The sequence below is a fragment of the Alligator mississippiensis genome, chromosome 9 (genome assembly GCF_030867095.1).
Source record: "Alligator mississippiensis isolate rAllMis1 chromosome 9, rAllMis1, whole genome shotgun sequence".
Taxonomy (NCBI): Eukaryota; Metazoa; Chordata; order Crocodylia; family Alligatoridae; genus Alligator; species Alligator mississippiensis.
The window spans coordinates 60,514,620-60,539,541 of NC_081832.1; the positions used below are offsets into that span (position 1 = coordinate 60,514,620).

At 52.6% G+C, this 24,922-nt stretch overlaps 1 long non-coding RNA gene across 1 annotated transcript; it reads right to left on the reverse strand.

Moving 5' to 3' along the window:
* Positions 1–769: 769 nt before the first annotated feature.
* LOC109280955 (uncharacterized) lies at positions 770–24,220 on the reverse strand. Its single transcript, XR_002087452.2, has 2 exons — positions 23,991–24,220; positions 770–6,621 (listed from the first exon to the last, which is right to left on the reverse strand). It is a non-coding gene; the product is annotated as an uncharacterized LOC109280955 (long non-coding RNA).
* Positions 24,221–24,922: the final 702 nt, after the last annotated feature.

A 24,922-nucleotide genomic window follows, 5' to 3' on the forward strand; every position in this document is an offset into this window, starting at 1 on the left:
GGAACCATCCTCATGGTTTTGTAAAAGCTCAGTTGTTTGGAGATGGCAGGCTAAGCTGCTGGTCACCCCTTGGGCCTCACCGTCCTTGCTTTGCCCACTGGGGTGCCAGCTGCCAAGTTGCCCTCCTTTGCCTACTCTGCCATGGGACGCTGGGGCCCCCCCGGGGTTTCCCGGGCTTTGTGCAAGTGCAGATGTAGCCAGTAGGTGGCGCTTGTCGCCCAGTCTTTTTTACTGTGTCTCCTTTTCAGAGGAAGGAGCAGGGGCCATGCCCTGTGGTGGGAGTGCGGCGGTACCTGGGGCTGGGGCTGTGCAGGGGTTGCTGTGGGACACCTCAGCACAGGCTGCACACCCTGGTGGGGAGGGGGGGCTACAGTGCCCCTGCAGCGCCTGCCCCTCTGCCGCCTAATGCTGTAACCCACACAGCTGAGATGGGCCGCAGGGCAGGGGCAGTGCACAACTGGCCACCATTCCTCCCTCAGGGTGACACCAAGCAGTGCCTCAGGCATCTGGGTCAGGACCCTGCTCATTTCTGTTATGATTGCACCTCGATACAAACTGTGCTAGGAGCTATATGAACATGCATCAACTGCTACTGTGCCCCGAAGGCCACGGTCCCAGGGGTGCTCGTGGCCCAGCTGCTGCTTGGAGGCTCGCTGCAGAGTGTGGGTGCCACACCTTGCCGGTGTACAATGTGGTGCCATTGCTGATGCCAAGGCCTGACCCTTTCACCTGCCGACCAGCATGAAGAAACAGCCCAGCGCAACTTGAGTCAAGAGCCCAGGTCTTTATTTATACAGCTGTGGCCAAGTAACACACAGGGCAGCAAGACGGATGTCACCACCCACCCATCACTCAGCCCCTCGGGGAGGGCAATGCATTGTATGGAAGAAGTGGTGAGCCAGTACCAAAGGAGCGGTCTGGCCCTGCCTGTGACCTCCCAGAGTGCGTGGTACTGCAGTGAGCTGCGAATGCAGAAGCTGTTGTACTCAGTTGGGTGCAGAGGTCCCTTTGGTCTGGAGGAGCTGTGGTGTATAGGACATGGGCTCCGCCTGCCCTCCCTCAGTCCAAGGGGTGACAGGGGAACTGTCAGGGCAGGGGGCTCTGGTATTCCAGCCTTCATCCCACTCAGCCCAGCTAATCCTTGAAGTGATTCTGGACCTTGCTCTCCAATTCCCCTGATGGTCCAAGGAGCAGGCCTTTTCCAGCTGCTGAGCCACGGCCCCAAGAACAGTATTTCCAGGAATCCCCAACACAGTGCCCAAGGGATTCCTGGGAAAACTGGACCCTGAGGACACAGCAAGGAGAGGACCTTCTGCTTCCACCTTCCTCCCTATCTTTGAGCCTTCATTAGCCAAGCACAGCTTCACCTGTTGTCAACATGGGATGCCGTTCCCAGAGGCAGAGTGCAGTGCTTTGGGCACCTTACCCCAGCAAAGTGCCTCCTGAAGGGGTGTACAGTGCCTATCCCACTCAGCCTGCCTGCTCCCATCATTCTCTAACCAGATCATCTGTTCCTACCCCCCTCGCCCTTCCCCTGGGTGGGCTGAATCCATTTCTGTATGGCCTGTGCCCAGAGGGAGCTTTGGGCCTGTGCCATCAGCCCCTAGATATGTTCCACTCCAGCCACAGGCCTTGAGTTTTGCCTTGCACAGACACCTCCGTGAGTACGGCTCCTTGAAACCTGGCCCTCAGATTCAGCAGGAGAACTGGTGCAGAGACCCAGCAGAGAAGGCAACGGCAACCTGAAGGGATGCCTCCTAGATGTTCATATCCATGAAAATCCTTCCTCAGCCCTGTCCTGTAGCAACCACAGTACCATCCTGAGTCCTGCGTAAGGACTGGGCTTGGTGCTAGTGAGCTTGTGAGTCTTGTGTGGCCCCAGCTCACCTGATCCTGCTCTTCATGTCTGAGCCAACTAGTGCCTCGTCCTCCTTATTGCTGGTCAGGTCAAGCTTCTTCCTGGAGCAGGAGGTCCCATGGCCAGGGAGCCCGCAGGCCTGCTGGGCTGACACGTCTCTCAGCTGCACAGTTCCTCCCTTCCCGAGCTACAGTGCTTCATCTCAGACTCACAACTGACCAGAGATGCAGCACTGCACCTTGGGCTGGGAGACATTGAAGAGCTCTGTCTGTATCCATCTGGTGCGCAGGCAGAGGGTATGCAGGGAAGAAGAAACACCAGGCAGGGGAACTGGCTGGACACAGGGGCAAAAAGCTCAGACTGCAGGGGACTTCTGGCTCCCAAGGAGCATGGCTGAGACCATTCCACCATGTGCTTGTCAGCTGTGTGTGCGCGCATGTGCATGTACATGTATGTGTGTGTGTGCTCACATCTCAGTGCATATGTGTGTGTGTGCACATGTGCATGTATGTGTATGCACATGCACCTAGCTAGATTACAGACAGAATAGGATGTCCCAGCCCCCTCTTGACAACACTGACAGCAGAGGCAACTCCTTTCAGAAGTGGAAAGCAAAGGGGTTATGTCGGAGGACAGAGCTACACCAGGCTCTCCTGAGCAGTGATGAGCAGGGAACAAGCTGCTTTGTCTAGGAATGTTCCCCCCTCCAGCCTCTCCCCAGCCTCATCCCAGTGTGGGCAGTGGGGGGGAAGCTTAGTCAGTGCTGCATGGTTACACCTGCAGATGTGCTTTGGCAGACAGCTGGGCTTGGTGCTTTACTTTCAGAGCTCACAAGAGCCAAGGTCTCACCATGGTTTTACATGAGGAGATGAGGCAGACAGAGCTTTGCCATCACTTCTTGCAGTGTGAACCTGGGGCATCCAGATGGATGACAGCTCTGGAGATGGACTCTAGTGACCCAAGGTGTCATTTGAAGGTTACCACTCAGAGTCATGTGTCTACCCCAGTTGTTCCCTCTCCAAGCCCAGGCTATCTGATCGTCCTGACCTTGCAGTGGCCTTGGAGAGGGGCCTGAGTCCACTTCCCTGTGGAGGGATCTCTGCGGTTGGCACAGCTGGTAGGACAAGATATAAATGAGCTATAACTAGTGCCACACTTCACCCCTTAGCCTTTGGAGCTCCAAGGAAAATCATTACTGGCTTCTAGTTAAAAAATAACCACCACAGGCTTCATCCCAGGGAACCGTGGGACCCAGATACCATAGCGATATGAGAACACATGATTGATGGATGGCTAGATAGATAAATAAGGATGATGTCATGGGAGGTGGAGGAGAGGGGAGAGAGCAAACAGGCCTGGGTGACGTCCTTCTGGGCTCCTTCCTTCCCTTTTATGGCAGGAACTCATCTCTCTGAAACTGAGCTGGTGTGGCAGCTCCCCTGGGCTGCCTCCTGCCTGGCACAAGCCTGCAGATGGCTGGGTGGCCCCCGGCGTGGGGAGGACAGGGCTGTGGAGAGCAGTGTTGTGGTTTCCACTGGAAAGAAGCCCATCAATCAGTCCCTCTGAGGCAGACAAAGAACAGGGCAGGCCCCCGAGCTCGGCCTAGAGGGCTGTAGTGTGTTTGTGGGGACAGCTGATCCCCAGATTAAGGCTCTGTATGACATTTGTCAAAGCACAGGGTGCAGCGAGGTTTATGCAGGTTACAGACTGAGACACCAAGCTGGGCCTCCCCACTCCCCAACCTGAGCCTGCCGAGGTCCGGGGAGGGATCAGCCCTACTAAAAATGAGCAGCAGGGGAGACGGACAGGACTGGTAGGACTCCTGGATTTGGAGCAAGGGGAGTGGCCGGGGCTGGCACCTGGGAAGTAGTGAGATGCTGAGAGCTCAAGGAAGGTGCTAGCTAGCAGGCCAACCCTGGTGACCCACACAAGCCAGTCTGCTCTGGATCCTGCAGCCATCCTACCAGGGCTTGCAGTGAGATGGCTGAAGGCGCAGACATAGGGAGCAGGCCTTGGGGTCTCATCTTGACAGGTTAGAGCATTGGGAGACACCCAATGCTGTGAGAGCAAATGCAATGCAGCCCTGACCATGCAGGCAAGTGGGGAAAGGCTCAGGCACACAAAGAGTTAAGGGAAGTTAAAACAGCCTCTCTCATCCTCTCCCTGAAGGAAACAGCAGCACCTCTGTCACCCATGGGAATGCAGCTTGGGGCCCCAGTTCTAACTTTATCCCCAGGCTCCCTGAGAGGACATGCCATCCAAAACTTGTGCACTTGAGGGCAGGACCAGCCCAGGGTACATTGATGTGTAGAGCAAGGCCATAGATGGTAGCAACAGTGAGCACATAGTGGGGAAGAGGGAGGAGGGGAAGTGAACAAGGGGGGGGGGGGGGGGAAGGGAGACCAAATCCAGCAAAGTTTTTGCAGACAAGCACTAACATCCTGTGCAATCCTGTGCAGGGTAAACAGAACATCCATCATTACAACATCCTCACGCTGGGATCCAGCCACCTCCGCCAGCCGGCAGCTAGGAACAGGCACTCAGAACAGCCTGACAAGAAGCAGATGGCAGCTTTCTGGGCTGGCGTCCCTTCCATCCGGCACCCTGGAAGCCTCCCTCTCCCCTATGCTCCATACACAACAGTTGCTTCCCAGCTTCAAATCCACAGGGAAGGAACATACCTCCACAGGCAAAATGCAAGCCAGGGTGTAACAGTGGTTGAGTTCTGCAGCTCACCCCATGCTTCCAACCAACCCATGCTGCTGTGTCTTTCAGGGGAAGGAAGAAAAGCAAAATCACACCCAGGCTAGTGCAAAGTTGGAAGGACACCCTACAAACAGGTTTTCCCAGCCTTCACCATCAATCAGTAGGCAGCATTCAACAGAGCCCACAGCAGTCAACAGAGCAAGCATGGATGAGCCCTGCATTGAAAGCAACCACCATTTTGAACATTGGAGATCCTCACACAACTAGCGAAACTCACCTTTCCCAACACCTTAACCCCATCCTAGCTGGCAACATCACAGACTTTGCCTCTGGTGTCTCTGAAGTCACCAGGCAGAGCAGACCAGACTGACTTACCTACATCAGCTCCTTCAGCCTCAGCCTTGGCATGGCTTGAACAAGTCACTCAAAAGAGGAGGCTTTTCGAACCATTTCCAACGTTATCTCCAAGCCCAGAAACAGCTAGGCAAACAAGCAGCATGCTGAGGCCAAGTTTGGAAAGGAGCTGCAATGAGTCAGAGACAGGCAGAACAACTGCTGTGATCTAAGCAATTCCTACCGGAGAGGAGCAAGAGGAAATCAAGGAGGAGACTCTACCAAGGCTCTGGTATCTCTGACATCTATGCAGCTAGGCTTCCAATTGTTCATGCCACAGTCCTCTTTCCCTTGGGAGGCAGGGAGAACAGCTGATGCAGAGGGATCCCCTGGGTCTCCTACCCCCAGGTACTCCATCAGGTCCCAGCTCTGCTATCATATGCACCTCTTCCAGGCCAGACTTTAGACTCAGACCATCTGAGACTCCCAGCAAACCTTCACCATATGCTATGATATGCTATGATACAAGCCTAGTCAGTGCTGGGGTGGGGGATGCAGCCCCCATCTGCTGTGCAGTAGGGAAACAAATTTACTCAGAACATGAGCAACAGCCGTCAGGAAATGCGTCAGCTCGCTAGAGTAAACTATACTATAACAATGCGGCCAAACAGCACACGGGATCTGCAAGACAGGGAGCAGCGCCCGGTGCTGAGTGGGGAGGGCAGAGGCTGGTTTGGAAGGACGGAGCTTCAGGCAATGCGCGATGGTAACACCTAAGCAAACATCAACAGGCCTCCTGCTGAAACCGCTCTGCTCTGCCTAGGAGGAAGCCAATCTTCCTGTTAGGCAGTGAATAAATATTCATAACCTTTGCGTGCTTACCTGAGTGTGTCAGCACCACATCCTCATTCACCTGCCCACACACAGAGCCTCTGCACAATCTCTGTTAGTGTATAACCAGACTGCAAGTATCTGGGTTGGGGAGGAAAATGCCCTTCCAGCCACCTCTCTATGCTGGATGATATCACACCACAGATCTCCCTGGCATACAGCAATGCCCTGCTTCACACCACTGTGCCTATCCATGTTGGTTTATTGCATCATGCAGGGACTAGATAGCTTGAGCAGAACAAAAGCCCCAGGACCCAGAGCTGGATGAGTCCTTTTAAGCATTTGGGAAAGGCCGGTCAGGGCTTCATTGCAGACTTGAGCTGTGAGCTCAGACCCAAGGGGAGCAGACAGATTCAGCTTTGGGCTAAGCTGTCATAAGTACTTGTGACCGGACCTGGGCACACACAGTAAAGAATGGGCTATAAGTGTGCAAACAACAGACTTTGCCTTCCCGTGAGGCCAGTAGTCTCATGATCTAAAGAGCAAATCCACAGGCTAGTAATTGGGGGGGTGTGTGTGTGTTTCCACTGGTTCATATGAAGAGGTGCTTGTTGTTTGCCTCTAAGTGTATGTGTGTACATGTGTGTGTCTGTCCAAGGAGCATGAATGTGGCTGGCAGTGGGCAGCATGCGCTTTGCCCAGTGCTGGTGGTGTAATGGGTAATCACCTTGTCAAGTCGGCCTGGCAAGCTACATCTGCCTTTTGTCAGTCATACAGGGGCTGTGCCTGATAATGTGGCTGTTTGGTTGCCCCTCCAGGCAGCCTCCAGAAGCGGCTTCCTCAAAGCTGTCATCTGCATGGCCTCTTGGTCTCTGCAGCCCCAGTGGCTAAGCCTGTAAGGGAGAAAAAGAGACTGGACATCAGTAGCCGCCAGGAAGGAGCCCCATCACACAGGCTCTCCACCCAGACAACAGCACTAAGCCAGCTGGCGCTCATAAGTGCCAGGAGTTCAGCTGCTTCTCAGCTTTTTGGCCTTTTATTGCAATCTGCAGCCTTGTGAGCTGGCTGGGCAATACAGTGAGTAAAGGGTGACTCCAGGGAGGAGTCTGAGGGAACTACTGGCTGTTGTGCCAAGGTCTAATGCAGCCATGTCTGCACTGAGAGCACAGCCATGCTACCTGTGGCCCTGTTTGCAGACACTTGCCAAGCTCAGCTGAGTGGGTGCATCTCTCACTGGGCTAATTCAGCAGCCAGGCATGTTCCTTTGAAACACTCTCTTTGAGGCCCCAGGCCCATCTGGCAGCTCTCTCATGCCCCACTAAAGCAGAGGCTGAGGAAATACCAACACATACCCTTATGGTAGATATCCCAGCAGCAGCTGATTGAACTCAGCATTTTGGCCATACCACTTGAGTGCCTACAACACTTTTAGCCGGAGCTAAAAGCAAACTAAAAGTGAACAAGGCCTCTGCAGCTGAACAACAGGATAGCTGGAAGTTGGGTGCCCTCTGTATCCACAGCCTTGGGCTCAGGTTCCCTTGGTTTAGCTGCAGAGGACTCCAGGGTCCAGCCCAGGCTGAGGTCCTTGGCAATCTGAAGGACAACAGGAGCTTTCCTTGGTAGTGAGGGAGGGAATCATTTTTCCAACTGACCGATTCTTAGACCGGCAGATCTCTGGAGCAGGCCTGGTTCCCTGCTCTGTGTCTGTACAGCACCTGGAACAGTGGATCCCGGGGCACGGTGGGGGCTCCCAGGCCAAAAGTGAGAATGACAGAATGGATGGGACAAGGAATGGTAGGCTGGAATCACCTGAAACAAGAGTGAGTGGGGCTGGCTGGACCTCCCCCAAGGAGACAGCGGTATTCTGGGGACCACACAAAAGAACAAGACTATGAGGCTTTGGCCAGTCTCCATGTGAGAGTAGGGCTGGTTTAGTACTTGGAGGAGCAGACAGGGAGCTGGTTCTGTGCCTAGCTTGGCCTCTGACTCATTGAATAGTTTGGGCAGGTCACCTGTGCCTCCTGTACCTGTGTTTCAACAACCTGGGCATTGGTTGTGGGATGCTGGCCAGGCTCCCAGGGGGCTGGGAGGTGAAACCATTCACTCAGCATCTTGGCATCCTCAAACAGGAGGAGGACAAACAGCAGGTTATCATTAGATCTGGGAGGTCCAGGATCAGGTCTGGATTTCCAGTCCAGTCTGGGAAGCAGATGGTGCTGCTGGCTGGGATGTGTTAGGGGGATCTGCTCTGGCCTTGGGTGCGTCTCTGAGAGGCTGACTTAAGGGCCCAGGGAAGTTTGCTCTGCTGTTCCCCAAAGGCTGGGAATGCAACAGCAGCACACATAGGAAACGGCCATTCTGGACAAGGGACCCCCCCCCCAGTGCACAGGCTCCCCCCTCACTGCATATGGTAACACCCGCATGATGTCCACACATATGTAACAGCTGTATGCACACTTCCCACACGACCTACTTACCACTGCACATGCAGACTCATGCTACCCATACACCGGATATGTCCACATGCCTCCCCCTGCATGTATCAATGCACTCCACTGGTCATGCACACATATATGCTGTGCACACCAACACGAAGCATAAACACACCCTCTATACAGTGACATATAAAACACATGCAAAGTACATGCATATACTCATAGTGCATTCCCATACTCATTTATGTGTGCACCAGTATGTACATCCATAGTGTATGTGCCAACAGGTACTTGCACACAATGTAAATACACATTGTATTTGCTGACTTGCACACATTCACAGTGCATACCAGTGCATATACACATAGATGCTACCTCTGATCCTCCCTTCAGTTTAAAAGGAAAGAAGAAAGGATCAGCTCAGCTCAGAAGGACCAGGGCAGAAGAACAAACAAGTTAAGGAAGATGATGAGCCAGGTGAGGGGGAAGCAGCTGGCTGAGGCCTGATGTGGCAGGGCCACAGATTTTTCTCCCAGAGGCCACCCTGAGAAATGGGGTATCAACTAGTAAGCTGGACTCCAGTCCCTGAGCTCCCAGTGCCCCTCAGAGGATGTTTTCCTTCATTTCCTTTTGCTTTCCCCCACAGCAGGGCAGGGGACACTGCTGTGCTCACCAGGCCTCGCAGCCAGAGTAGAGCACATGAGATCCCTCCTGTGTAGGGCTTGGTTTTCAAATGAAATGTCTTAATACTGGGGCACCTCTGCCCCTCACCATAATACTAATTGCTCCATGTGGAGGGACAAGCTTCAATAACCCATCATTTGTGGGCAACCCCACAGTAGCACACCAGCCAGCCAAGCCCCAGTGCTTGTGAGGGAACTGTGTCTGGTGGGCCCAGCACTCACAACCAACCCTGGGCCAACCAACTGGGCCCATGCAGCCAGGGAAAGCACATTCTTCCTGTCCCAGCCCTGAGATGGCCCATGCAGGCCAAGTGAGCCATGAAAAGCACAAAGGATACTTTTTCTATGAACTCTAATCAGAACCCTCCAGCATGCTGCAGTGTCTTGTACATAAGCGTCCCACGTTTCAAAATGGTGGTGGTGGCCCTTTGACTAAAGCCATTGAACAAGGTTTAGTTAAAGTGCCCCCACTGCCATTTTGAAACGCAGGATGCTGAATACACTAGACGCTGCAGGCATTTTAATTAGAGCAGCTCCTGAGAGCCACTCTAATTAAAATGCCCCCTATCCATCCTGGGGCACATGCATAGGCCCCCAAAGAGACAGTAGGAACTGTGCTTCCACCATGCTCCAATGCCCAGAGGATGCTCAAAGTCCAGCGAGCAGGAAAGCCTCCCAGCAGCCACCCGTCTCTCTCCTCCCACTGCGGCTTTTGGCCTGGCCCAAGCGATTCGGTGGGAAAAGCTATGGCAGAGCGTTCTCGTCATCCTGAGCCCAGGGCACCGAGGTCTCAGCTGCTGTCCCCAGGGAGGGGCCGGCGGCCGATGAAATGCAAGGGAACGCTCCTGGAATGCGGAGGGCCGCGTGTCCGACGGAGCCGGGAAGTGGAACATCTGCTGGGAACCAGCCCTCCCCCTGGCGCTGGAGGGGACAGCGTTGGAGGAAGGGAGGATTCCCACCCCGATCACTCCACTTAGAGCTCCCCAGTCGCTGAGGAGGAACATGAAGTGGAAGACATGCCTGGGCCTCCCCTTGCCATCTTCTCTCAGATACTCATTTTTCTCCCTCGTGCCTCTCTGCAGGGAAGTGAGGCTGAGACCGGGGGGTTCTTCCACTTTCCCTGCTGGCCCCAACTCAGGTACAAGGACAGTGAGTGATTTGGCCAAGGCCATCCCAATCAGCAAAGTCTTAAGCCAGAATACGAGACCCATAGGTTCTCTCCTACAGGGCAGAGCAGCGAATGCACATCAGCTTGAGAGCTCATGTCTCATCATCAGCCACCGCTGACACCGGAGTGGCACCAGAGAAGAGTAAGGCCCTTTCTGACAGAGCAAACACACTTCTTCCTGTCTTAGATACAGACATAGACCCAGGTGAGGGAGCTTTCCAGGCTAGAAGGACTTGCAAGGTAAGCAGAGCACTTCTTACTGAGCCTAGCCATAGTTGTCATGTGTACAAGCACCCACCATGTACATCATCTGTGATTCGTCACATCCAAGGCTTGCTGTAGACAGGTTACAAACTGGGTGAGAGTGGACAGGCCTCTGGGCTGAGGGTCCCTCCCCAGGTACATCTCTGTGGTGTCTGAAGGACTCTACCTTGAATGATACAATGGTGGCCCTTGACAGACAACAACAGGGTGTTCATGACGTGGGGCAGACCCCACTCTCTGTCAGTGCCGGATGTAGGCTGTGAGGAAATGCCCTGCTTCTTTCCTGTGTCTTTCTTTTTCTTTTTAGAAGCCCTTTTCAAGATCTGGGTGGATAAATTTCCTAGGGATATTTTGGGGTGTCTCACCTGCTTCGATTGTGGGGAGAGGGTGACTGAGCTGTGCTGCTCCATCACGATAGGAACGGACAACACCAGCACCTGAGTACACTATAATGGTCCTGTGACACTCCTCCCTCTGCTCCTATTAGCAAGGTGCATAGGTAGTATTGGGCCTGATCCTCAAAGGCATTTGAGCACATTGAAATAAAGGAGAGTTCAGTAGTTAGACACCTCGGAGAAGCTGGCTAGCCCTGACACAGACAGGATCATTGAGGCAGAAGACTCACCCAAAGCCGAGCTGCAGAGCCAGCTGGAATTCTTTGTTCGATCCCTTTCATCAGCAAAAGTGGCTTTTGTTTTCGGGAACAGCTGTCTCTCTGGGCCATGCCTGTTGCCCTCATACGCCTCATCCCAAGGCCATGGGATTCTACGGAAAAGTGACCCCGGGCTTTTAAAACTATGGGTTCATCAGGGGGACTCAGAAGAGCCAGGCATCTGTACTGTTTGCCTTGCCCATTCCCTTTTGTGGTAGCCGAAGAAGTTCCCTTTTGTGAGAGCATTTTTGAGTGGCCAGGTTGTTTCCCTGTGGGATATTTCTTCACTTGGAGTCATTGCTAATGCCAATGGGGAGACACTGAGTCTGCAAAACACCCTTTGATATTGCAGTCAGGAGACAGAGCCTAGGTCACCCCCACCTCCACCTCCCATGCAGGGCCAGGCAGAAGGAGCTTAGTGATGGAGGACCTTTTTTGTCTGTGGAAAACTCGGTGCCAGGTGCCCCTTCCCTGCCCAGCCACCCTGCACCAACCAGAGCAAACAGCTCTGGAACCAGCGACTTTCCCAGAGCACAGCTGGCAAGCAGGAGGCAAAGGCAGTCTTGCTGGCATGCTCTCCCAGCCAGTGTGTCACAGCCCAGCTCGCTCTCTCTCAGCCTAGCCCATAAAAAGACATTCTGGGCTTCATACAAAGAGATCTGGGATTTCTGCAGGGTCTACACATGCTGAGAAACACTCCGGCCTCACTGCTGACCCCACCACTGCCCCTGGGGGTGTCTGGGAACAGGGTTGTGGAAGGGCATTTCCCTCACATCTGCCCCCACTCCCCTTTAAAATCAAAGGCTTCTGAGAACATGGAGCGAAAGAGCAAGATCCCAATCCGACTGCAGGCCAATTAACCCCAAGTTCAAACCTGGGCCCTGATGCTCACTATAAATAGCTCTGCCTTTCCTTTCCCATCCTCGATGGGGTCTGAGAAATGCCTGCCCTTTTATGGTCAAAAAGGCCGATTTGGAGCAGAGCAGCCCAGCTCTCCCGCGCTGGGGGTGAGCCAAGGGGGCCCAGGCGACACAGCGCTGGGCCTGCGCTGTTGAGGCTCCCTCGCAGAGGAGCTTTGCTGGGATAAATTGTAATCCCAGGAACAAAGAGCAGGTCTGAGAAGTGGAGATCAGAGCACGGGGGACGGGGTGCTGAGGCAGCTAGAAGCCGTGGCTGGGAAATGCCCCTTGATCCTTCCAAGGCACATAACACTGTCTCTTCCCACACACACAGCACTGCTCCTCCAAGTGCCCCAAACTGGTGCTCAGGCTTCAAAACCAGGCTCCCTGGGGGTCAGGGCCAAAGGCATTTGCCTTGCAAGAGCTTCCTAAGAGCAGGCCACAGAAAGAACTGTGTACATGTGTGCACAAGTGTGTGCGTGTATGCACACACACATTTGTAATGGGAGGTCTGTTGTGGTGTGTTCATGAAACACATACATGCATGCATGTCCTGTGTGTGTGACAGACTGCAGGCTCACTAGGGCAAAGGCTGTCTTTCTCCTAGGCCTGTCTCATGTCCAGCACATGGGGACCCCAGTCAGGGCCTTCAGACAGAAAAATATTTGCTACTAATAATGAGGTATATTTACATGTTGGAGCCCACTCCCATGGACAGCTAGGGCCATGCTCTCTAGGAGTCAGCCAGAGCCCAGGCCTGATGAGCAGCTCTACAGTAAAGTAGCTTCATGCCCCTTAGTTAGCTAATTATGTAGATTAGCAAAGAGTTCTGGACCAGCCAAAGTCCTTGGGCACAGACAAATGACCACAGGCACTGGTATAAATGACAGTGGGTTTGGAGCTGGCGATGACGTCTCACCAGTAGGTGGCAGGGCAAACAGCTACCCAAAGATGAGTGTGGACAGATGACCCCTGTCCTGTGCAACTGTCAGGGTACAGTTTTACCCCCGATGCTGTCAGGGGTAGCTCCCAAAAGACTGAGTGAAGTGACCTTGGCATAGGGTTTCACATAATCTGTCTGCTATGTTTTTTACACTGGCACGATGCTTATTGCACCAATGTAAGCCCTGCCACTGCTAAGCATGACACACAGAAAGAAAGGTGCGGAGATGTCACCTGCAAGGCTAAAGGTACGTAGAGGAGAATGGTGCCTTCCTTATGGCAAAGTAGAGAAATGCATTCAGTGAGGGTACTGGTGAGCGCAGGGAGGGGGAGCAGCACCAGCAGGCAGTAGGTGGGTGTCCACAGGCACTTGCAGCTTTGAGGGATGTGCATGGTGAAGGCATAACCCAAGATTTTGAAGGCATGCATTTCTAGGGACAGGTGGTCTTTGTCCCTAAATCTTAGCTCACCAGGACCCAGCTCAGCTTGGAGAAAGACCTCTCACTGGGGCAAGTCAGAGAGGATGGGAGTGGGGCAGAAGGAGATATGCCATCTCTCCCGGACAGGCCCCATTTTTCAGTTTGATGTTTGGGGCCTACCAAGGAAGGGCAGGAATGGCAGGAAACAGGACACATGTCCTGCTCAAAGTCAGGGGGTGATTTCCAAAGTACAGCCACCAACTGGCTGCAGTGTGACACTGTTACCCATAAACCCACTCCCACCTCCACTCAGCCTGCTTCCCTTGCTCCCTGCCTCCCTGCCCAGATGGACCCCACCCCACCATTCCCCACTCTGCTTCCTTTCTGCCCAGTCTGCGTCCCCTCACTTCTCTCGCCCTCCCAGCACATATCCCGGGCAGAGCCTCAGGCTCAGTACAGCCCCTGTAGGTGCTAGAGGGTAAAACCTTAGGGGAAACTTAGCTCTGCAATGGGAATTTCAAAAAGCTTTAGACCCCGAGTGGACCAAGCCTTAAGGCAATGCGCATGCCACCCCCTTCCCAATCCACCCCCACCTGCCCCGAGGGCTCTTAGGGCGTGTGAGCTGGGGACTCCGAGATCAGCACTTCCTGCTCTGTTTACACGTCACATTCTTGGTAAAGAGGAAATCACTGGGAGGGAGAATTCCCAAGGGAGCGGCAGTGAGCCGGCCGGAGCCAGTCCTTCTGGTGGCTAGATCCATCTCACAGGAAGAACTGGAGGGGGAAGGAGAGGCTCAGAAAGGCAGAAGGGAGAGTCCCAGGAGGCCCATTCAGGAGGTCAAAGTCACCCTGATAAAATCCATGGCTATTGATATCCTGCTGCATGGGGATGGCTGAGGCCTGATGCAACTAATGTGGAGCTACTGGTGCCTCCAGCTGGTGGGAGCTGCTGTGGGATCCAGCCCAGGCTCAGCATTGATAATAAAGCCCTGTGCTCTCTATGTGAAGAAACCTCAGCTGGAGGAAAACAGCTCTGCTGTCCTGTCCCGCAGATCTGCTGGCCTCTGCCCAGGCCTTGCCATGAGGTCAGAGCACAGCTCAGCCACTCAGCGGGGCTGTCACCGAACAATCAAGGTGGAAAGAGCAGGATGCTCTACCCTGAGGCAGGGATAATAATGCCTGTTACTGCTGGAGCTGTGTCTGAGCAGAACTGGGCCATGCTATCACAGGGAGGGACAGAGAACAAAGCAAGATCCAGTCAAAGGTCCCTGCCTAGGATGAGGCTGGTGCTCATTACACTTATCATGAGCAGTTCCCCTTCTCTCACATGTCTCCGCACTGGCAGGGCCAGCACGTCCAGGAGAGAGCCTGGATTCAGGAGCAAACCACTTCCCTGGTGGGCAGTGTGCTTACTAGCCCAGAGCACTGAGACTCGGAGGCTTTCCCAGCATTGCTTGCCTGCTCTGGGGACTCTGTCAAGGGCAATGGGGACGCCAAAGAAGAAGAGTTGTTGCTTTTGCAGCAGACCTGAGCTCGGAGCCTATTTCCTGCACCTGGGCTGCGACCACAGAGAGCCCCGGGCACAGTATATGGTCACCGACAGGAGGAGGCCAGAAAACAAGTCACGTCTAAAAACCCCAAGTTGGTTTGTTTTAATTAAAAAGCATGGATTTGGGGCCTTCTCTCCACCTTCTGCTTCCGAGTCTTCAGGATGCCTTTGGCTCACAGTTTAGGTTTTTCTCACAACTGAAGTGTCTCTCAGATCCAGGAACCAGGCACAAAGAAATCCCCCAAAACTGCAGGAGCTGACAGCACTACGGATATCTTTGTAACACACTATTATGCCTCAAAGGAGCCCTGCCCATGGCAGAAGGTGAACCTAAGACCTTGAACACCAAAAGGGAGTGCATGCCGACACTTGGGGAAGAACTCCAGGTGCAGAGAACCAAGGGCGAGCTGCCTTCTCCCATTTCCTTCCCTCTCAAATGAAAACATGACTCTAGACTCCACCAGCTCCCCCCTCCCACATCTCCATATGCCAAGGCTCTGAAGGCAAAAGCCTCCAGCTGTCTGCTGTGGGTCCCAGGGAAGCTTGTTATTTTACCTCGCAAGCTAATTTGTTAGGAGGTGTGTGGTCTGCTCCCCTCTGCAATGCCTTCCAGGTCAGGCTGTGAGTTATTGAATGCTCAGGCTAGGGCAGCTCATTCATAAACATTCATTCCCTGACCCAAGGCACGGGAAGCTCTTGGAAATGGCGGCTTCAGCTTAGACAGTTTGATTCTTTGTGATTGATCCCCCACAAAAAGCAAGGCCTGACTCTACTGAGTTAAAATGATTCCTTTTAAAATGGCAGAGGGTTTCTTTTCCCTCCCTCCCTGTCTCTGTACTTATAGGAAGGGTCTTTATAACAAGGGAGAAGCCAACTCCAGCCCTACTCTGTATCCTGTGCAGAGCCCTGTGTTATCTGGGGGCACTGCGCAGACACTACACTGGTTGATGGACTCGGGTCCACCTGGACTCTCCAGTGGCAACAGACAGCTGAACACCCAACACGAGCGAATGAAAAGCCAAGACACCCTTCACTAACAAGGACTCCCAGCAGCAGATGCATGTGCAGTGGTTTCTAATGGGTTATGCTTTTCAAGTTGATGGGATTTCTACCAAACCAGGGATCTAAAGGTTCAAGGTGGTAGTGAGAATTAATTGAGGCAGGAGGGAGCTTGCTCTTGCAAAGTAGAAGGCTCCTCACTAAGGCAGAGCTGTTTGCTAAAACCTCCCACTTGCAACAAAAACTTAGGGCTCATACGGCCGTTCAGCTGCTGTTTGGCTCCAACAAGCTCTGCGAAGAAAGAGGCACAGAGAAGTGTCAGAAAGAGAGCAAGAAAGAAGCAGGGTTGGAACTGGGAAGGAGCAGCAGAGAAGAGCAGGATGAATCACACAGCTGAAGAAAAAGGCATGAGGAAGGAGACTGGACTGGGGAAGGTTCACACTGGACCCTATTCTGCAAAAAGCTGAGAACTGACAGCTCAATCCTAGGGAAAGAATCTGGCCCTCATGAGACCTCCGAGCACCCGCCTGGGCCCAGCGCCTGTGGCCAGTTCTACAGACAGCTGCTCACCTCAGGACCAGATTTCAGACTGATGGACAGGCTTGCTGCTGACAGCCCTGCCTCTCTAGCCAGCTGCCATGTGTCAAGGAACAACATCTGGAAAGGCTAAGCCTCACCAACAGAAAATATGCTCGCTCACTGCTCTCAGTACAGGTTCTAGCTGGGATAAACGTTTGTGACCCTGCAAACGTGTAAGCACAGGCTGAAACTTCAGTAGTGGAAGTAGTCCCAAGGAAGTCAGTTAAACCCATGTGTGAGAGACAGCAGGATTAGGGCCTAAATGCCTGGTATTAGCATCCAGCTAAGACAGACAGCAAAGCTGTAACGTGAGCCCCTGCAGCCGAGAGCCAGCACAGATGTCTTTTAAAGAGGATACTGACAACGCCAATGTTCTGAATTGGCTCATTTGTTAAAAACTGCATTTCCTGATCAGGCTTCTTTGAACAGGAGGCGTTGATCCCTGTTTATAAAATTCCCCAGATCAACTGCCTGGGAGTAAAGGGGAACTAACAAAGCTTGCTCTACCCAGTTGCTGTCCAGTGCACAAAACCAACAACCCAGCAGAACTGGTGTCAGTGGATTTCCAGAGCTTGGGTTGGTAGCTACACAGCATTGAGCTTTGATGCTTGAATACTATTGAAGGGCTAAAGAAGACTATATCCAATCCTTAATACCAGCAGTAGTTAAATTAGTGTCTTCAAAATGAAAATGAAGAGAGAAAAGAACAGGTTAGTTCACCCAGACACACACATTAATAGCTACATATGAGGTATGTGCACAAACACCAGTGCCCAAAGATATTTACATGTGATGTGGACAGACCACATACACACAGGCTAACATGCTCCAACATTCAGGGTCATAAACATATAAGGAGGCACATGTACACAAAAGCTTATCTATACATACAGCAGCATGCTGAGATCTGAATACACACAATCACATACACATGCAACTCTCCTGCACATACCTAGACACAGACCTAGAAAGCCTTGTATAGTCACAGGAACATGCTCCTGTCTACAAATTCATGTGCACAATGTGGACATAAATTAAGCACCCATATGTCAGCATATCATAGATTTCATAGACATTAGGGCTGGAAAGGACCTCGGAATATCATCGAGTCCAGCCCCCTGCCCCAGGGGCAGGAAGTCAGCTGGGGTCATAGGATCCTAGCAAGATAAACATCCAATTTTCTCTTGAAGGCGTTCGGAGTAGGTGCTTGAACCACCTCTGACGGCAGGCTATTCCAGACCTTGGGGGCTTGGACAGTAAAGAAATTCTTCCTTATGTCCAGCCTGAAACGGTCTTGCAGGAGTTTATAACTGTTTGACCTTGTCATCCCTTGGGGTGCTCTGGTGAACAATCGTTCCCCCAGATCCTGGTAAACACCCCTGATAAACTTATAGGTAGCCATCAGATTGCCCCTAAGCCTGTGCTTTTCCAGGCTGAAGAGTCCCATGGCTCTCAGTCTATCATCGTAAGGTCTGCATCCAGGCAGACACACGGCTCTCATTGCTCTTAGGCCCCACAGAAATGTCCTGCCCCATCCTCATATGCAGTGAAGGCATTCACAGCCAAGGTATTCATATTTTCCAATAAAAAATCCTGCTTTTTCCATCCAGTTACAGCTGGACCCATCTGGCAGGACTGCTTCCTCCATCTGTACATAAGGGGGTGGCTGTGAAGTGCCTTGCTGGCATGGTCAGCAGCACAAAACGCCCTTTCCCCCCATCCCCAGGCAATTAGGGCTCACCCCATACTCCATTTTTCCAGAAGCGGGTACTGGCTCCATCCCAGCCTGCTGGACTTCAGCCCTGCTGTAACTTTAGCTCCATCTGCTATGAGATGGCAAGCTACTGAGCTGAGATTCCTGGCCCTGCCCAGCTCTGTTAGTGGGTAGTCTGAGGGGTCGGGAAGGAAAGTCAAGGCTCTTCTTTTTTCTAAGCAGGCTCAGTCACCCGCTTCCTTTCATGTGGATGCTTGTGATCTCCCTTGAGCTGTTTGACAGAGAATGGTCCCTGTCCTGCCTTGGCTTTACCTAGGAGGTCTTTTTCATTCCTCTCTCTAGTGGCAGCTTTACTAGCTCCTCCAGCTGCCCACCCCTGCACAGGGATAAAGAGCTGTGGAGCTGATGGAGTACCGGAGCAAATGCATTTGCCAAGGGACTAGCGAGATGGGTAGGGGTTCCCTACTCAGCCCTGGAAGCTTTCAGGTGTGCAAGCCACCTTCTTGTGGCTTGGGAGAAGCCCGTTGTGCAGGAGACCTCAGGCTGGCATGGCAGATATCAGCACCTCCAGGCCATGGCAAACTCCTTTCCCTACCCCTGCTGCTCCAAGGAAACACTGACCTTTATGGAGCATCCTCTTTGGGCCCATCAGGAGCTTTTCAGATATAAGCAGTGGCAGAAGAAGAGAGAGCTGAAGCATGTGGTGAGGGCAGGTAGCCAGTGGGCAGAGCTTCTCACCACTGGGGCCAATGGTTTCTCTGAACAAAGATACAACCCCAGATGAATGTCCATCCCCCATCACAGCAGCTGGCTGCCACAAGACCCTTGCATGGGGTGCGCATTTGTCCTGCAAAAGCCCTAGTGTAGGTCAGCTCTGTTTCCCCTCTCTCCTCAGTCATGCAATGAGGGACTCAGTCATGGTTGTGCTTGGTGGAACAGACCCAGACCCAAAGGGGACATAATCCCACATTAACCCACCATCTCCAAACAGTATCTCCTTCCATTCACTCGTAGCCAGAGAGAACTCCTACACACAAACCGTTGGGGGGGGGGGGGAGATGGGGGGGGGAAGGAAAGACCCTACAGAAGGCTTTATTTTCTGCACCATTTGGGGCAGATGTTCCAATTCAATGGCATGTTACAGGCATTGTAACCTGCATGGGGGAGAGGAAGAAAGACTGTCACCCTAGCGCTGGAGAGCACCTTCCTGTTCTCAAGCAAAAGCCCCCACATCAGAAAGGAGCTGCTGGCCAGGCAACCTGGAACCCCATGGCCTGCCTAAGGGAAAATCCTGAGTGCTGAGCAAGTGCATCTCCCACTGCTGGGAGTAGTTTATATGATAGAAGCTGTCCCATGATACCCAGCACCTGTCCTGAGCTGAGGATACTGAAGGACTAGCTGGGTCCTCATGACTGAAACCATGACCCCCAGCCCTCTTTGCTGTTTCAGTCCTGGCTTCCCAAGCAGGGAGCTCCTCCACCCCCGGCATCTGTTTCTCTTTCCTTCTCTTTGTATGTATTTTTGGCCAGGGCCTCCAATGGTGAAACAGTCCCAGAGTTCAGATTTCTAGCCTCTTGCCTCATTGTGAGCTATATGACTCCAGTCCCTAGAGAAAGAGCCTTTCCTTCCTCTCCCCCACGCAGGTTACAATGCCTATAAAATGCAGACAGATACCTTCTTTTCTCTGATGCCTGATGATGGGTGTTTGTACCTGAAAGCTTACAATTAAAGACATTTTTTTGCAAAAATCTTGTTAGTCTAATAAAAGATATCACCTCTGTCCATGAGCCCGGATTGCTTTTGACAGATACCTCATGCCCTTAATGACTTCCATCAGAAGTATACGTCCCCTCCACACACACACGGGGCTACATATTCATCCTGTAGTGCACTCTGCACACCCTACTAATACACACACATTGTAACAACCATAAATGCGCATGAGACTGCACTTCAACTCTGCGATACACTCTGCATAAAATAGGAACACAAACGTACTAACAGATGCACCCGCTCTGCTAGGACACATGTGGCCCGAAACAAATGTGCACACACCCCAACACTTACACACCTGCATTGGCATCAACACACAGCATTAACTGTTAATTAGCAATTAAGCCATAAATCACACAACATGCCATCCAACATATATAACCTCCTCCCATCCCACATAACTCTTCTCAGTCTCCTTTCTAAAAAGAAGGAAGAGCTGGTGCTAGAAAGCCTGTAAGAAAGCGGCAGAGAGAACATGGCAGGTTCTGCCTTATGCAGGGGTGGAGGGGGACACATTTCTCTGCATCTCAGCTTTGGGGCTCTGTGCCAGCTTTGCAAGCTATGGTTAAAAAAATAAAAGTTTAATCATCCGCAGACAACCCTCTTGACAAGAGAAGAGGAAAATGCCACTCCGTCCAGGAGCGACTCAGAACTGCAGCCTGTCTAGACATAGTCTTCCCCTGAATTCCTGCTGATAACTGCTTGGGAAATCTTTGGCCGAGGTGCATGTGTGTATGTGTGCGCGTGTACTAGAAATGAGCTCACCTCTCAGCATCAAGCTGCAAAGGCACTAACACCTGCTCTCTAGCACCTTTGGTTCTGAGCCAGAGTCTGCTGTCACATCCCAGTAAATCATGAGAAACTGCACGGACATGAGTGGAGCTATACTAGGACACAGCGGGTCTGTGGGAGAGCAGAATCGGGCTGTGGCTAGGAGCAGTGTGCCCGCAGCTCAGACTGCTTACTTGAGACGCTGTCTGGGAAAGTAGCAAAAGGAGTAGAAAAGGTTACCATCTTTTCCAGGGTGCTGCAGCTTGTGCTGCAACATGCAGAAAGGGGATCCATGGCCTTTTGAAGGAAATGGGACTCATAAGCTGGTTCCCACACCGAGCAGCAAGGTATAAGGGGGTTTCGGAGTGCAAACCATGGTGTCTCCAGCCTGCCCAAACACTTCACTGGAGTGCAACCCACCCTGCCAGCCCCCTGCCCAGTGTCCACCTCTAGCCTACGTTCCAGGTATAGTTTTCCCTCCTCTTATAGTCAAAAGCTCAGACCCCAAGATTGTAAGGCAGGATGCTCCTAGGAGACACCTCAGAGGCACTCTCATACCAGCCGCTTCTCCCCCTACCCCATGCCTCAGTTCTCTGCCATGGGATGCTGCTGCTGGGAGGGTTAGTGGGAGGTACAGCTGGCTGAAAAAAACACTGACATTTGTTTTCTGTTGACAAAAAGAGCAGCTTAAATCAAAACCATTCTGTGGAACCAAGATCACCAAAGTTTTCAAAGGAAAAAAGCTGGAATGAGTCAAGACAACTGCCTCACTTTTACCTTATTTTACCAATATGAAACGGGGTAAAAACGAGTCATTTTGACTCATGCTTCAACTCATTTTATTTAGACCCTTCTAGGTTATTAACAGTGTTATGCACAAGTTCTCACTGCATATGAACCACTGATGCTGTAACACCCCAGAAAAGTTGAAACAAACCAACAAAGTCAATGTGAAAGGCCTGACCTAACGAGAAGGGCACAGTCTTACCACAATGGAATTATGCACCATTAGCAATGCACAATCTTTCAACAGCCTTGAACTGAGATTTTTTTGTGCTTTTCATTTTACAGGATATTTGGAATTTTTGGCTCCTTGTCCCTGCTGGGAATGATTTTCATTCTGATGCACTGGAATTTCCTGAGACATGATAAGCCCTTGTTGGAAGCCCTGGTGTGGGCTGGAGGTAAGCACGTCCTGGGACTGCTCTGGTCCCACTGGCTGACCTTTGGCCTGAGAAACTGTTACCCTCAATGGGAGATGAGGCAATGTTTACTGGGGTTTGCACTTTGGTCTCTACAGGGTGCATGACCAGCCCTGGAATAAAACTGCATTCAGCAGACTCCCCCAAGCTGGCAGCAAGGGAAAGGGGCCAGGCATCTTTGGACAGAGCGAAACCCTTTGGATGCTCTGACCAGGGGACCAGCTATGATCTGAGCAGTCCTGATTGTTATTCCAAGTCTGAGAGGGCCTGGTCCATGTGGGCAAGGTGGCAGAAAAGCTTGCTGATACCCTCAGAGAGTCAACACAGGTGTGCCAGCCATGATTGTATGAGTACCTTGATCCTGGTGGGGCAACATATTCTGATTCTGCAGCTGGAAATGCAGTGACCTTCATGTAGCAGCCTCTAGAGCACCAGGTGCATTGGTATTTGATGAACCTTTGACCAGACATCCAAGTGGAGTCAAAGACCATTCGGGGATAGAGAGATGCCCCCAGTCTGGCAAGCCTATAGCACTCTCCCAAACTTGCCCCACCGCTTATCCTCACAGCCTCATACACAGCTTGCTCAACAGCTCCTGAAGGCTGGTGGGTAAGGACAGGCACACAGAGGTCTCACACCTGGGGCAATGCACAGCAACTGCACTGAAGGCAATGGGATCCCTCTGGATCCACTAAGAAATAGTTCTGCCAGGACAGAGGAAACCGCTCCAGGGACAATGCCGCAAGGATACAGACTTTCTGCCCAGTCTCGCACCCCCTGGCTGTGATCTCTTGTCAGACAGTTGCCCACTGAGATTCTAGTATAAGGGGTTCAGCCATGGCTGCCTTCTTCCCCATGTTGTAATTCTGCTGAACAGCAGCTAGAGAGAGCAGGGACCATGCACTGGGGCCATTGACCAAGGAGTTGTGGAAGCCCCTGCACTTGGGAGAAAGCCAGGACCGCTCCCTGGGGAGGAAAGCAATGCAAGCATCTGTGAAGGGTCAGGCTGGTGCATGGGGCCCATCAACCTGCGAGCTGGGACCCTGTTATCTACACATGCTCAGGGTGGCACCAAGCAAGGGCAAGCAAGTAGAGGCACAGGGGTCCTCCACAGCTTGACAGCAGCCCCCTTTCCTCAGAGAAGCTGCTGTCTGTGGAAACTGGCAGCCACGTCCCTGGCTCAAGCAACCTGGACCGGCGGAGCTCAGGCTATTGTCATTTTCCACTTGGGGAGGCGCAGTGCCAAGCATGGCTGGGATTTCAACGGGCTCCTTATTTTCCAACCTGAAAAAAATGTAGGGCAAAAAGCAGCTCTGAGGAGACACATCATGCCTCACAGCAAGCAGCCGGGGAAAGCTGCCTGCAGCCCCAGCCAGGGGGGCTGCCAGGCTCCATCTGACTTCTTCAGGGCTGCAATTCCCAGCAGCTGTTCCAATGAGAAGTGGGGAAAAGGCCCTTCCGCCCCAATGCTCAAGCTGCCGATGCTCAGAGCTGCAACACAACCCTCCTCCCTCACCCATAGGCTCTGCCATGCCCGGGGCTCTGTTCGCCCTGACCCCCTGGCACACTGCAGCAGGTTGCAGGACGGTGTGGCTACTGCAGAACTACAGGGAGTGGGAGGCAGAGCCCAGCATCCATCCCCAGGCAGAGAGAGGCTGCCCTGCCCAATCCGGGCAACCCCTAGGTCGTGTTCTGTGGAAAGCAGCACCACCCAAGACTGGCAGCTGCACAGCAACCCTCCCTGCTGCCCACCGTCCGATGGAGCCCACCACCCCACAATTCTTGGCTGTCATCCGAGTGGGCAGGGAGAGACAGGCAGAGCCCCATGGCTTGCTAGAAGAAGGATCCATTATTATTTCCTCCCTACAACCTTCCCTCCCTCCCACCCTGGACTTTGGTTCCCCTTCGTGCCTCAGCCTGGGAGAAGTTTGTTGCACAAAAGATAAAACAGCAAAACAGAAGCAGTCAGCCTAGGTGCTTTGCGGCATGTACCTGGGGACTGAAACAGCCTGGTATTCCCACGAGCAGAGAATTCAAGTATACAGGACAATTAGAGCTACTGGCTTTAGCTCTGTAGCTGCCTTTCTACTTGTAGCTGTGCAGATGCTACAAACCCATGTCCATATATATTCACAGCTGAGCCAGTTGGAGACATGAGTACGCTCAAGCACACTTGCACACGCACACCCCCCCTTGGTCTCAATGTGTACGTACCTGCATTGCATGGGGAGCAGAAGTATTCACTCACACCTGTTGTGCACTAGGCCCCATGGGGGCGTGGAGGGGGGGCTGTCACCTCATCTCTTCAAAATATAGCCTGCCACTGGGGCCCCGGAGCTGCCAGGCTGGGTTTTTTAAGTAGCTGGCATGGGGGTCCTCGGCGAAAACTCCTTCCACGCTGCTCAGAATCTGGAAAACCTTTTTCTTTTACCTTATATGAGCTGAAAAAGGAGGCCAGGCTGCCGACGGCCACATCTGTCAGGGGCGCCGAGGGGAGCCATTGGCTGCAGCCCCATCACGTGGGCCGGCTGCCTTGACCTGCGACAGTTCAGCTGCGTGTTGGTTTTACCCCCTAAGGAAGGAGTGCTTGACAATTTTCATATTTCTTCTAAATTTGGAGATTTCAGACAATGCTGGGAGGCTTGGCTCAGGATGCCAGAGGCCCATGTGGAAGTCATTAAGTCTGAGAGGGAGAGCAAGAGAGAGAGAAAGAGAGAGAGAGAGAAGGAGGGGTGGTGGGGAAAGGGGGGAGGAGAGGGAGAGAGGCCTGTGGCCGTTGCCAGCTAATGCCTGGGAACATAAGTGAACTCACTCAGAGAAAGTTGTTTGTAATAACTGACTTCCTTTCCAGCCCCACTGCCCCATATGGGAAAGCAGAAGAGCCCTGAGAACTGTGCTCTGGAAGGAATAAATTTTACCTTGCCGGTGACATGATCGCAGGAGGGAAAAAACACTCCTTGGAAGAAACGAGGGGAAAGATTCCCTAATTCGATTTAGGGGTCGTGCCAGGCCAGTACCTTATGGCGGGCTGCAGCCCATCCTGCAGGGTGCGAGGGGAAGGGGACTCTCCCTGGCCTGTCGTTAAGGTGTCTTGCAATCCCATTACCTTGAAAAGCTCCATTTGTCCAAGCTGGAAAGGGCGTTTA